Source organism: Phocoena phocoena, chromosome 4 (assembly GCF_963924675.1).
Source record: "Phocoena phocoena chromosome 4, mPhoPho1.1, whole genome shotgun sequence".
NCBI classification, from domain to species: Eukaryota; Metazoa; Chordata; class Mammalia; order Artiodactyla; family Phocoenidae; genus Phocoena; species Phocoena phocoena.
Genome location: NC_089222.1, coordinates 145394247 through 145406218, shown reverse-complemented (window position 1 = coordinate 145406218; position 11972 = coordinate 145394247).

Genomic DNA, 11972 nt, shown 5'->3' with positions numbered 1-11972 from the left:
CTGAATTCCAGGAGAACGTCAGAAACAGTTGTACACCATTTAGCATCTTCTGACATTCCTGGTACCTAATTAATTTTATTTATCTATGTCCTAGAGTAAAGATTCCAACATTTAATGTTCCTGGACTATTAATTTAGGATAAGACTCTTGAAAACTGTTTTTCTACTCTTTCAAGAAGGAAACAAGGAGTTTATGCCATCAGAATTCTACAGTCTCTAAAGGAGTCAGTTCTTCCTTACTTATTCACAGATAATCAACACACAGGAAGCTGTAATGGTACTTGATTTAACACCATGGCGCCTCAGAAAGATCTCTTAATAAGAAACACAGCAAACATTCACTCACTCGTCCAACCGGGAGCAAGCACCTACTATGTGCCGGGACCATCCTCGGGGCCAGGGCTCTGTCTGTGAACAGAGGACGTTCACCGACTCGCATGGGGCTCACGTCCAACAGGAAAAGAAACCCAGTCAGCAGTTAAAGGACCCGCGTGTCAGAGGACACTGCACGGCTCCACGAAGACGGCAACGAAGCCAAGCCTAAGGCGCTGAGGAGGCTGACGTGAGGCCCCGGGGAAGAGCGTTCCAAGAAGACGGAGGGCGAAGACGCCGAGGCAGAGCCCAGCGTGGCCCAGGAACAGCCAGGAGGCCAGAAGTACTGGAGGGTCGGCTCACTCTGCCCGGGAGTTTCCATGGGGCCTGGCCTCTGGCCTCGGGGGAAGGACAGGTGTGGGGCAGGGCTGACGCGGGGAGACAGGTTAGGAGAGTACTGTAAACAGACCCAGTGGTCAGAGCCTGACGGCCGCGGACAAGGTAAGACATAACCAGACCCGACGCACCCTAGTGCCACAGTAGGCAGTTCTGATAGCTTGGATCTGGGGCAGAAGGGAAAGGACAGCCCCGGCTTTTGGCCTGAGAGCCCGGAAGGACAGAGCTGCTGAGACTGGAGGCCTGTGGATGGGCGGGGCGGGGCGGGGGGGCATCGGGAGGTCAATCTGATGTCCCAAGTTGGAGATGAGGTGATTCCCCAGAAGATGCTGGGGGACCCGGGGTCTGAGCCTGGAGAGCAAGAGAAAGGTCTGGGCTGGAGACTCAGGTGTGGGACTCACCTGCACAGAGGTGAGAGTGGGTGAGTCCTGAGTATCGAGTGTAGACAGAGCTGGGAAAGGCACTGCAGCTGGGCAGTTGGGGGAGGGGACAGCCACTGAGGCGGCATGCACAGGACGAGTGTACCGAGTGACCACCACCCGCTGGTCACTCCAGTTAAATGTCACCAAATCTTAGTAAAGGAGACTCTGCAATGACCGCACGAGGGGCGGCCTGGACACAACCCCCACTTGTTTCACAACCGGCAGGGATGCCATTCAAGCGTTTTTGTGCAGTGTGAAACCCACACGGCCGTACAGCATGGCCAGGGTTACAGCACAGGGGTCATCGGCACCAAGCCCAGAGCAGGTCTCCCTGCTGAAGCCCTGCTCTACCTCCTTCTAGCCTGGGGCCACGGCAAGTTCTCACCCTCTCGGCTCCGAGGTGACAGCGATGGTTGCCCCCAGGCTTGCTGGGGGGACCAAGTGAGGACAGTGTGCAGGCCACAGTACGGCCACCTTGGCTTCAGCTGCTGCCGTATCATCAGGACCTCCACCTTCTGAAGAGAAGCAGCCACCTGGAGACGCCAGGTGATCTGTCCAAGGTCACAACTGGACAGGCGGCAGGGCACGGTTCCGAACCCAGGACACTTAACGCTCGGGACCCAAGCTCTTCACCCTCCACAAGGCCGCCATCGCAGCAAAAGCACGGCCACTCAAGTTCACTTTTTTAATCTGTTAAGATTTCTCACAATATCATGTCAAAGTAACACGCACGTATTTCTTCAACTAAGCACATTTCTACTTTCTACGGCAAGACAGCTCCGAGCAGGTTAGGGTCAGTGTAGTTTGCAGTGCACCTGCAAGTTTCCTCCACTCAATTAAGATCACGAACTAAAGTAAGCTTTTTCCATTTTCTTTTGAAGTGACTCTACCAAGGAACTTTGGATTAAAATAAAAATTTACATTGATCAGGTAAGTACAGCAGGTGTTGGATTTGAAATAAAGGAGGGGAGACACTTGAATTGAAGGCCCTAAAATTAGTTCCAATAGCCTAAGGCCACCCAAAACAAGGAAGCAGCCACAGATGATGGCACGCAGACAGCTCAGGGGGCCCACGGAGGCTCAGGTGGCCCACGGAGTAATGCCGGCAGCAGAGGCCATCTCCAATCTGAGAGGCCTGGGCTGTGCCCAGAGAGCTCTGATTCCTAGTTACAGACCGAAGGAAAGTTTGAAACAAAGAGTGTCATCAAGTCTGAACGTAAATTTGAAACTGAACTGGGTATACAATTGATAGCCATGGTTTAGACAGGTGTTTCTTTAAAGACTATTCTTGAACCATCCTTTAAAAACAATGTTTTCTGTTACTGATTATTAAAAACAAATGAGAACATATACTTTTTGAAGTGTCAAGTAAATCTGGCTGGGCCTTCAAAGAAGACAGTGATTCTGCTCAGTCTAGAGTAGAAAAACCTCTGACCCAGGTAACCTACGTATACTTGATCCTAGGGTTGGTTTTTTTTTAAAACCGGGTATGTGTACGTGAAAGAACCAACATAAACGTGCAGATGTACAAGCAAGGTACAAAAGGACAAAAATGGTCAGATCTGACTAAAAACTCAGACAAGACTGAATGGAAGAGAAAAAACTTAAAAAGAGATCAGAGGCATCACAGCCTGGACCTGCAGGGTGGAGACCCAAAGGCACAGAACCCGTGTGTCTAAGGACCAGACACACGACCAGGGAACACACCAGAGCTGCGAGAGAAGAGAACTCCCCAGAAATGAAGGTCTGAATCTGCCACCAAATGGACACCGTGTGCACAGAGAAGGTGATAAAAAGCAACGAAAACTCACATTTTTCTCAGCAATATCACTGAAACTCATGACTAGAGAATTCAAAGGAAGTCTAGCCCAGAGCAAACTGGTTACTGAGGCGATGAAGCCGGGCCGGAGGGCGGCGACGGGATATCCCCCAGTCTGAGAGGGGAGTACGATCCCAGCTCGGGTCCCATCAAGCTGGTCAACTACGAAGGTGGGGGGCCCACAAAATCCCGAGTCCCGGCGCAGGGCAGCGCCCAGGCCTCACCTCCTCAGACCCGAGGGCCCAGGGGCTGGAGGATACACCCCCACCCCAGACCTGTGTCCCCAAACTGCTGGGAGGCTCCCAGGAGACGTGGGTGCTATCCTGGGCGGATGCTCAGAGGGACGTGTGGGGGCAGGTCCCTCACTCTACCCGAGCCCCAGAGAACCCCGCTGGCCAAAGTCTACCTTCACTCTAGAAGTCTAGCTCTCTGGGACCCTGTGGGCAGAGTCTGAGCCAGGGCTTTCGGCCCCTGGATTCCATCACCGATCCCGGCCGCTGCCTGGCCAGACCCACCCCCTGCCCCGGGACCCTGTCCCAGCAAACACTGCTGCACAGTCAGCCTGGGGAGAGCAAGTAGCGGCAGGGACAGGACACTAGAGTGGGCGTGTGGGTCAACATGGCCGTAGGGAAGAGCAGCTGCAAGACAAGGGCTCATGGGAGAGAAATTTTAAACCTTAAACATTCACATTATTTCTTCACTTTATGTTGGCAACTCTTCACTAAAGATCAAACACACATACACAAATTTGGGTGAATTTTAGTCTTATTAAAATTAGCCATCTGTCACGACACATTCAGAACTTGATAGTATAGACTATTTGGGGTTTTGTTGCTTTTGTATCTTATCTGAATTATAAAACCTATTTGAAATATTAAGCTAAAATAATGAAACTGTAAAAGTATATTATACATAAATAAGCAAAGCAATAATTTTTTTAAAGACTGGAACAGACGTATGAAACTGTGCTTTCCAATTCCATACCAGGAGCTTATTAGAATTAAGTTTATAAATTATTTGATAAAATTTAATTTACAAATCAGGTCACTCACTGAACTAAACCAGCTGTAAGTATTCCATACCACTGCCTCACGGGTCCTTTAAAATGGCTAAAGCAAAGCCAGTGAACGGAAGCTTTTCTGCAGGAAGTTGCTACCTGGGCTCGGGGTAGGAACGCAGGACAACCGAGCTCAGGACGTGAGATGGGCTTTTTCTTGCCGTCTCAGCGTGACCTCACAGCGCGACCTACCCCCGTCCGCCCGGGGCTCGCGGCACGCTTGACGTGTGGGCGCCTGACGGCGTGGGCGCCCCGTGGCCTGCCCTCACCCCTCACCGCCGCGTCCTGGTGTCCTGTCCAAAGTAGGCAATGACACAGAACGCCAATGCCGGGCAGGGCCACTCTGTGGTCAGGATGGATCAGGACACCTGAGTGGGCAAGAGGGAACCTTTGGGACGAAGGACACGGGGGTGGTGCTGTGCTAACTGCGTACACTGTCAGAGCACATCTAACTGAACATGTACAAAGGGTGATTTTTACTGCATGTAAACTGTACCTCAATAAAGGCAACTTTAAAAAAATCGCAGAAAAAAACCCCACAAATAGTAGGAGAAAGTCATAGTCTCAATTTGAAATGAAATGGAAAATAGATTTCAAGAAGAAGGAATGAATGGATTCCAAACACAGAATGAATCAGCTGGAAAAGACTAGAACGCACACGGGTCTCTCAACAGGACTGCAGAGGAAGGCTTACGGCAGCTCTTGCTGCCGCCGGCTGACTCCTGAGGAGACCAGAGCGGGGAAGCGAGCAAACTGCCCCAAACTCAGGCTGCAGCCTCCTCTCACCACCCCGCTCTACCACCCCGGCAATGCAAGAATGCAGGAGAAAGACAGCACTGAGCAAAAAAGACACGACCCAACTATAAAGCAAGTTCAAACGTGGCACGACTTTCGGCAGTTAGTGTAGTGTCCTAAAAGAGAAATCACTTAAAAATCTTCCTTTGCACGCACAAGTGTGACGGAGGAGGAACTGTCACCTGCGTCTTACTTGGCTCTGTAGCGAACACCGTCTGCTAATCATGATAACGTAAATGCCATGTACAGATTTGAAACTGAGTGAACCATGGTCACAAAAGAGAAAATAAAATTTTCTACTTTGATAACATCAAGAAACCCAGAACACCAAACCTGACAGAAGCTGAACAGCGGAGAGTGAGGAGGAGGTGATGGGCAGGGTAGGGTAAGTGGCCAGGTCCACCTGACACGTGGGGAGCCAGGAGACGTCCAAGGTCCAAGAAACGGGCTAAGAATCCGCAGTTCCTAAGACAACCAGCAGGGGGCGTGGCTGCCAACCTGGCTGGCTGACCCAGTGCTCCTGCCCCAGTCCCCTTTCTCCTGCCCCCTCTTGCAGAGATGTTACAGGAGTTAAATACTCGCTTTCTCAGTCTCCTTTGTGACTACAGCTGGCCACACGACACTGTTCTGGCCAACGAGATATAAATGAAAATATGCAGAGGCTTCTGGAATGCCCCTGGTGAAAACGACAGAAATGGGCTGCACTGCTTGCTCCTTCCTTCCCAGCTGTTATTGCCTTGAACACGGATGTGATGGCCGGAGCTGCAGCAGCCACACTGCAGACACGAATGGTTAGGAGAACTGCAGAGACACCGAACCAGACTCCTGACGTGGTCGTGCTCTGAGCCAGCTCTAGCAAAAACCTACCTTTGCTTTACTTGTGAAATAAGTAAATGAATAAACCCCCAGTTGTTTAAGATACCACAGGTCATGTTTTCTGTTACTTTCAGCCAAAAGCACTCCTAAATGACACGGGAAAAGAAGGGAAGGCAGAAGCGTAAGTGAGCTAAATCCTCCCGTATCTAAACCGAAAGTCAACAGACACTGTCCAAAATTAACAAATCAAATAACTGCACGTGTATTATTAAGAAACAGGAAGCACGGCAGTGACTGCCATCCCCACCAACAGCAGAGCACCCGCCCGGCCAGCCCCGGAGAACGACCTTTCCAGCCCTCCTGCCATTGGTCACGGCCACGTGACGACAGCTCTACCCACTGGGATGAAAACAGAAGCGTCACGAGGCAGCTTCTGGGAACCTCTCCAAGAGACAGCACACAGGTGCCCTGTATCACACCCCCTCCAGCACCTGCCCCAGCTATGGGTGGTTCACACACAGCAGACCGAACACCAGGACAGACGGACACCAGGACAGACGGTCTGGGCCTGGACGGGCACTGCTGCTTCACCTTCCTCCTGGTGAAGCTCCCCACGCGGCGCCTCTGTCCCCGCAGCCAGTCCTCACACTGGCCAATCCAGAAACACAGGTATCTACAACTCTTTAGAACAATCAGGGCTGCCTCTGGGGAGGGCGAGGACTGCAGACCGCTGCTTTCCACCAAAAGCCCTTCTAAATTACGTGACTTGTCTGACTTCGGAAGACATCGCTGGTAAAAACTGAAAAACAGAACCCAAGCAGGCCTGGTCTCCTCTCCCGCACCACCACGTGCCTCCGCCCAGCCGGCCTCGGCCCTGCCCCTGCATGCCCCCACCCACCACAGTCGCAGCCCCTCTTGGGCCCACCAGGCTGCCGGGGTCCTCTCCTGCCCCTGCCCCCCCGCCCCCTGCCCACCTCCCCATGCCATCTGCCTGGAAAATACACACCTTTCAAGACTCCTCCCGCCTCCACGAAGCCTGCGGCCCCTACCGCAGGGGGGAGAACAGGCCACCTGCCTCTGGCCCCTACTTCTGTCACAGCAGCAGCAGACACACCACTGTCGTCACCTGCTCACTTCCCTTCCCCCCAGCCATGTCCCCACCCCAGTGCCCGCCTGGGCAGCGCCGCAGAGGCCTGAGTTCCACCATGATCCAAGAGACCCACCCCTTCCTCTAAGCAGCTCTGGGCTTTGTTCTTCCAGAACGGGCCCCACGGAGCTCTCATCGCCACTGCCAGCTGCTGCCCCACAAACTTGATGGAGAGACCACATCGAATGCCCTAGCCCACGTCCAAAACGTCATCCGTAGACCGTAAGACCAGCAAGGGCCCGCAGCATCCCGGTAATAAGGCGGTCAGGAGACGGCCTTCCAGAATTCTCCATCTGCACAGGAGGGCCAGGGGTTCTCTGATGAATTCAGCATTTCGAATTTTACGGAGGGGTGACTACACAACGAATCTGTCCACAAGAGGGCACTGCTGTATTTCTACAAGTCCCTCCACGAGGAAACAAGGAAAGAATACCAGATTTTTCCCGCATCTGTAAATGAATCTCCCATTTTTCTTTTTACACATTAGTCTCAAGTATCTGGATCCATTATTTTGTGTTTAGTCATGACCAGAGCACAAAACAGCTACAAGAAAGTCAGCAAGGGCTTCCCTGGTGGCGCAGTGGTTGAGAGTCCGCCTGCCAATGCAGGGGACATGGGTTCGTGCCCCGGTCCGGGAAGATCCCACATGCCGCGGAGCGGCTGGGCCCATGAGCCACGGCCGCTGGGCCTGCGCGTCCGGAGCCTGTGCTCGCAACGGGAGAGGCCACAACAGTGAGAGGCCCGTGTACCACAAAAAAAAAAAAAAAAAAAAAAAGTCAGCAAGCAACTACTAAGAGCAGCAGATACTACTCTGCACCCAGCACTGCAAAGGCAATCGAAGTTTTATCCACCTAGAGTCATACTTTTGAGGTTAACTGTGCACCATTTTGCTCGCAGCCACCCTCAGGCAGGGGTGTGGAGAGAAGGCGTGTGAGGGTCCCTCCTGGGTCCTCTCTGAGACACCACCCCCTGGGAGAGGTCCCTACCCCTGCCCTGAGGGTCCCCCGCACTGGCCGACGCTGCCTGGAGCGACAATGACTCTTCTCCGTTCCCACCAGCCTCGGCGGGTGATGTCCGGCCCGTCCCACCCTGGTCCCGAGGGCCTCGGTCAGTGCCTGCCCACAGATGCAAGGCACCTATCTGCCGGGTGAACGAAAGAGTGGGGGACGCAATACACATCTTTCTTGAACACTGCAGCAGACCCGTGACCTCACAACCAGGGGCGCATCTTCCTGGACGCACTTTGTGGAGCTGACGCCAATGAGTCAGTCCAGATGACACAAGGACACTTTCTCAGTGGCCGTGACTCACGCCAGAAACTCAGTGAGAATCACTCTTCGTTCTCAGCCAAATTTTGTTTTATTTCACTGACCTTCAGGAACGTTTATAAACTGAAGTGTCATCTGTGTTAAATAGGTTACGTTAGCCAGTAAATCACATTAAAGGGGGAAAATGTCAAGTATTTGCCCCCATGTAAGGATTCCGCCCCCTGCATAAGCGCTGGGTGTCCCTGCAGCGATGCCGCTCCCCACCTCGGGCACTAGGAGCCCTGGAGTCACCTGCACTCGCGGGGGCCCACGCCTCACGCCGGGCGGCAGGGGGCTCCTCCCCGGCCCACAGCTGCTCCAGCCTTCAGGACACCCTGCAGGCCTGTGAGGACCTCGACGCCACCCTGACCGCTGGGGGTGGCAGTGGTGGCCACGTGTGGACGTGGTCTGGTCGTCGCAGGTCTGGGGCACTCTGGCACCGTGCAGGGAGAGGGAGTGTGTGGGACAGCAGGACTGTCCCAGAAACAAAGAACTGTCCTGCCTGAAGCACTGCCATGCAGGTGACAAAGAGGTTCATGGTTACTCAAGCCCCGTTTCATATATAATCAACTTCCAACACACCCAACCATCCAGAATCGTAACTGCCGAGCGAACAGCAGGGAGAACGGCGGCGCGCTCCTCCAAGAACGAACCCACGAGCTGAACGCCACCCCACTCAGGTCTACACCCTCGGTCTGTGTCACCCTTGCAGCGCCTGCGTCTCTGCATTTACAGGCGTGCGTGCACAGGGTCCTCCTGAGAGCGGCGGCGCCCGGCGTTCACATGTCAACACGAGAACTATTTCGTGGTACGTTCTTAATTTCTCTTTTATTACATTTGAATACGGTTGTAATTATATAACGTGGTACCTTCTATGATTTCATTTCAGAATAAAAAGGGGAGTTAATCAATATTCACTATAAGCAGAATGCTGGGGTTGGTGGCAGAGAGACACAGCGAGGAAAAGCCCCAGTGTCTGAGCAGACTCGGGGCTTCCCTGGGCCTCCCTCAGATGTGTGCAGCCACGTAAATGCTGCAGAGGTTCCACAGCGCAACCCCCGAGATGCCCCAACCTCGGAAGATGTTCTCACCTGTAAGACACAAGAAGCTACTTCAATCTTTTTAAGGAGCAAGAGAGGCAAAAGCAGCAAGTGTGCCTGAAACTAAAAATACAGGCTCCCTCCAGCGTCACCGTCAGATGGCAAATGAGGCTACTGACAGGAGCGCTTCCACCAGTGGAGACTTTTTCTGGCCACTTCCGTGTTTTTTTTTTTTTTCTTTTTCAAATCACTCTGAAAAAAAGACTAATACATCAGATTATTGTTGCCAGAATTAGCTCTCATTTTATGAAACAAATACAAAATGTCTGTTCTGCAACTAACACCTGTCAACACAGAATCAGTAGGAGACGTGATTCACGACGTTGTGGTCTCTGGTCATTCCCAGCCCTCCGTCCTGCTTCAGATGCCACCTTTTGTCCTTGGTTATTTCTTCTAGGCCCTCAAGGACAATTTACTTGTGCAAAGGAACATAAATAACTCGCTTCTCCGGTACATGCTTACATTACATAAAAAAACACTTTCTATCTCACTTAAACAGTATAATGAATGAGGCAGTTTACGTCTATGGCACCTTGGACGTAGGTGGCCCTAAATCACACTTCACTCGCAGCACTAAAGCATGTCTCACTCTGGGATTCTCGCCGTCTCTCAATAAACTGCAGCTACAGAGAAACTGACTGAAGGTCACTAATCGAGCTCAAAGGTGAGCTGTGGTTGAACATAAAACTCCACCCCTCTGGCACAAGCGGCGGTAGAAGTAACCTTGGTTTTGCCCTCCCCATGTGCCAAAAAAAAGAAAGAAAGAAAAAAAGCATCAGTAGAAGAGTAAGCCAAACTTCTTTTAAAGGTCTCCCTGGGAACTAGGTGCCTGACATTCTTGACGTTTACAGACACAGAAATGGCAGGGGGGGCCTTTCCAGGCGCACCTCTCCTCCCCCACCCGACCCCGTGGGCTCCACGTCTGCCCCGTCCAACGTCCCCCCGGCCCAGCGGGTGCTGTGATGTGGCAGACACTCCCCAGCCCCCACCGAGGGAGTGAACGTACACAGAACACGCTACTTCTGCACTCAGCAGCCTCTGGCGGCCACATCCCTATACTTCCTCCCCGTGAAAAAACCTCCTTGAAAGTTCAACGCTAGACCTTCTGCGGGCCTCAAATTAACCTGACATCACACTACCGCGATTTTAACACCTGTCTCAACTCCTCTCAAAAGCAGACGCTGAATCATGGAACAGTCACAAAAATAAGTGCTAACGAAATTTTCCTTGAATCACCTCAAGGAAAAGAATTGGCGGCAAAGGCTTTACAGCAAGTCCAGCGTGGCGTCCCCTCTGCAGGAACCGCGCCGGCCGCTGGGGGGCAGCAGAGCACCGGCCGAGAGACCGCAGGGACCGTAACAACCCGTCTCTGCTGGAAGCCAGCCCATCACACGCATTTTAAATGGCAAAGCCAAAGGCTTAACTAATCATCTACGGCAAGCCAGAGGCACTCCTGTTAGTCAAATGTTAGCAGAGATGTACGGGCGTTTGCTCTTACCTCGCACTCGACGTGTTTCTGTTTCCTCGGCCCTTCGGTGCAGGTGGGGCGGAGAAGACCTAAGTGTGGCGTCTGGTTGGCGAGCTTCCTTCAGGCCCCTCTCCAGCTCTCTGTGCCCAGCCTGAAAGCCTTCCCTCTGTAACAGAAGCATTCCATTACTTTGCATTAATTTAAATCAACAGTAAAGCCTTTTCACCAGTGCAGGAGCTAACTCTAATAATAAAGATTGTTAATTAAAAGTCCTCTCCTTGGGAGATGGTCCTGCAGGCCACACAGCACAGGCAAAAAAAAAAAAAAAAAAAAAGGCCTCTTCTAAACACGTTTCACTTACTTTTACTGTACGCTTACGATTTTTAAAGCAGATACCCAATGATCAATCACGCCTTCACCCCCGCGACGGACGATAGGCAGACAGACGCGCACGTGACAGGCACCACCGGATCTCTGCTGGCGGACGTGCCAACGCAAACGAGCACCGACCCACGCGCTAAGGAGGGGGGTCTCAGGCAAAGTCCTGTATGGACCTATCTTCCGAAAAAGGGAACGCCACACGCACGGGCCTGCGCACGCGCGTGAGTGCAGACAGACCCAGAGCTGCGCATTCGGCATCCTCCCTGCCCCTTCCCACCCAGGCTCAGGAGCTGAGGCCAGCCCTGCGTCTGCATCTCCATGGTATCTCCCCGCCGACCAGCAGCACGACCGCAACACGCTAAAACACCTACAGAACCTGAACATGGGACGTCTCTATTTTCTTTTCGAAAAACAAACTGATATCCAAATGACGTCTGTGCTGGGCTCCTCCCGTCACCCACCCGCAGCGTCACCCACCCCATCACCACCCGGCGGCCCACCTCCACGCCCGGGGGGAGACGGTAAAGGGGCGCTGCCTCGGTGCCCACTTCCGCGGCAGGTGGGAGTGGGTCGCAGCAGCCGGGACACGACCCCCCCGCACTCCAAGGAGAAAGAGGAAGGACCAAGTGCGAACCCCCAAGGGGTGAAGTGCCATTCCAGGAGCTTCACAAAGCGAAAGTACACAGACTAAAACAGAGCGAGGAAAACACGGCAGGAGCACCACAACAAGAGGTGCAGAGCTGCACTCGGACACACAGAGGAGTTTGTAAACCGAGACCTTTAAATACAAAGTACTGGAACGGGGTGATGGAGACTGCCACGCTCCCAGGGGGACTGCAGGGCCGTAAGGGCGGGCTTCGGAGCAGGGCCCTGGGTGGACACCCTGGCTCTGCGAGCGGTGACTCGGCCTCTCCAGCTCCTCGGACAACACGCTCCAGACCCACGGCCCCCTC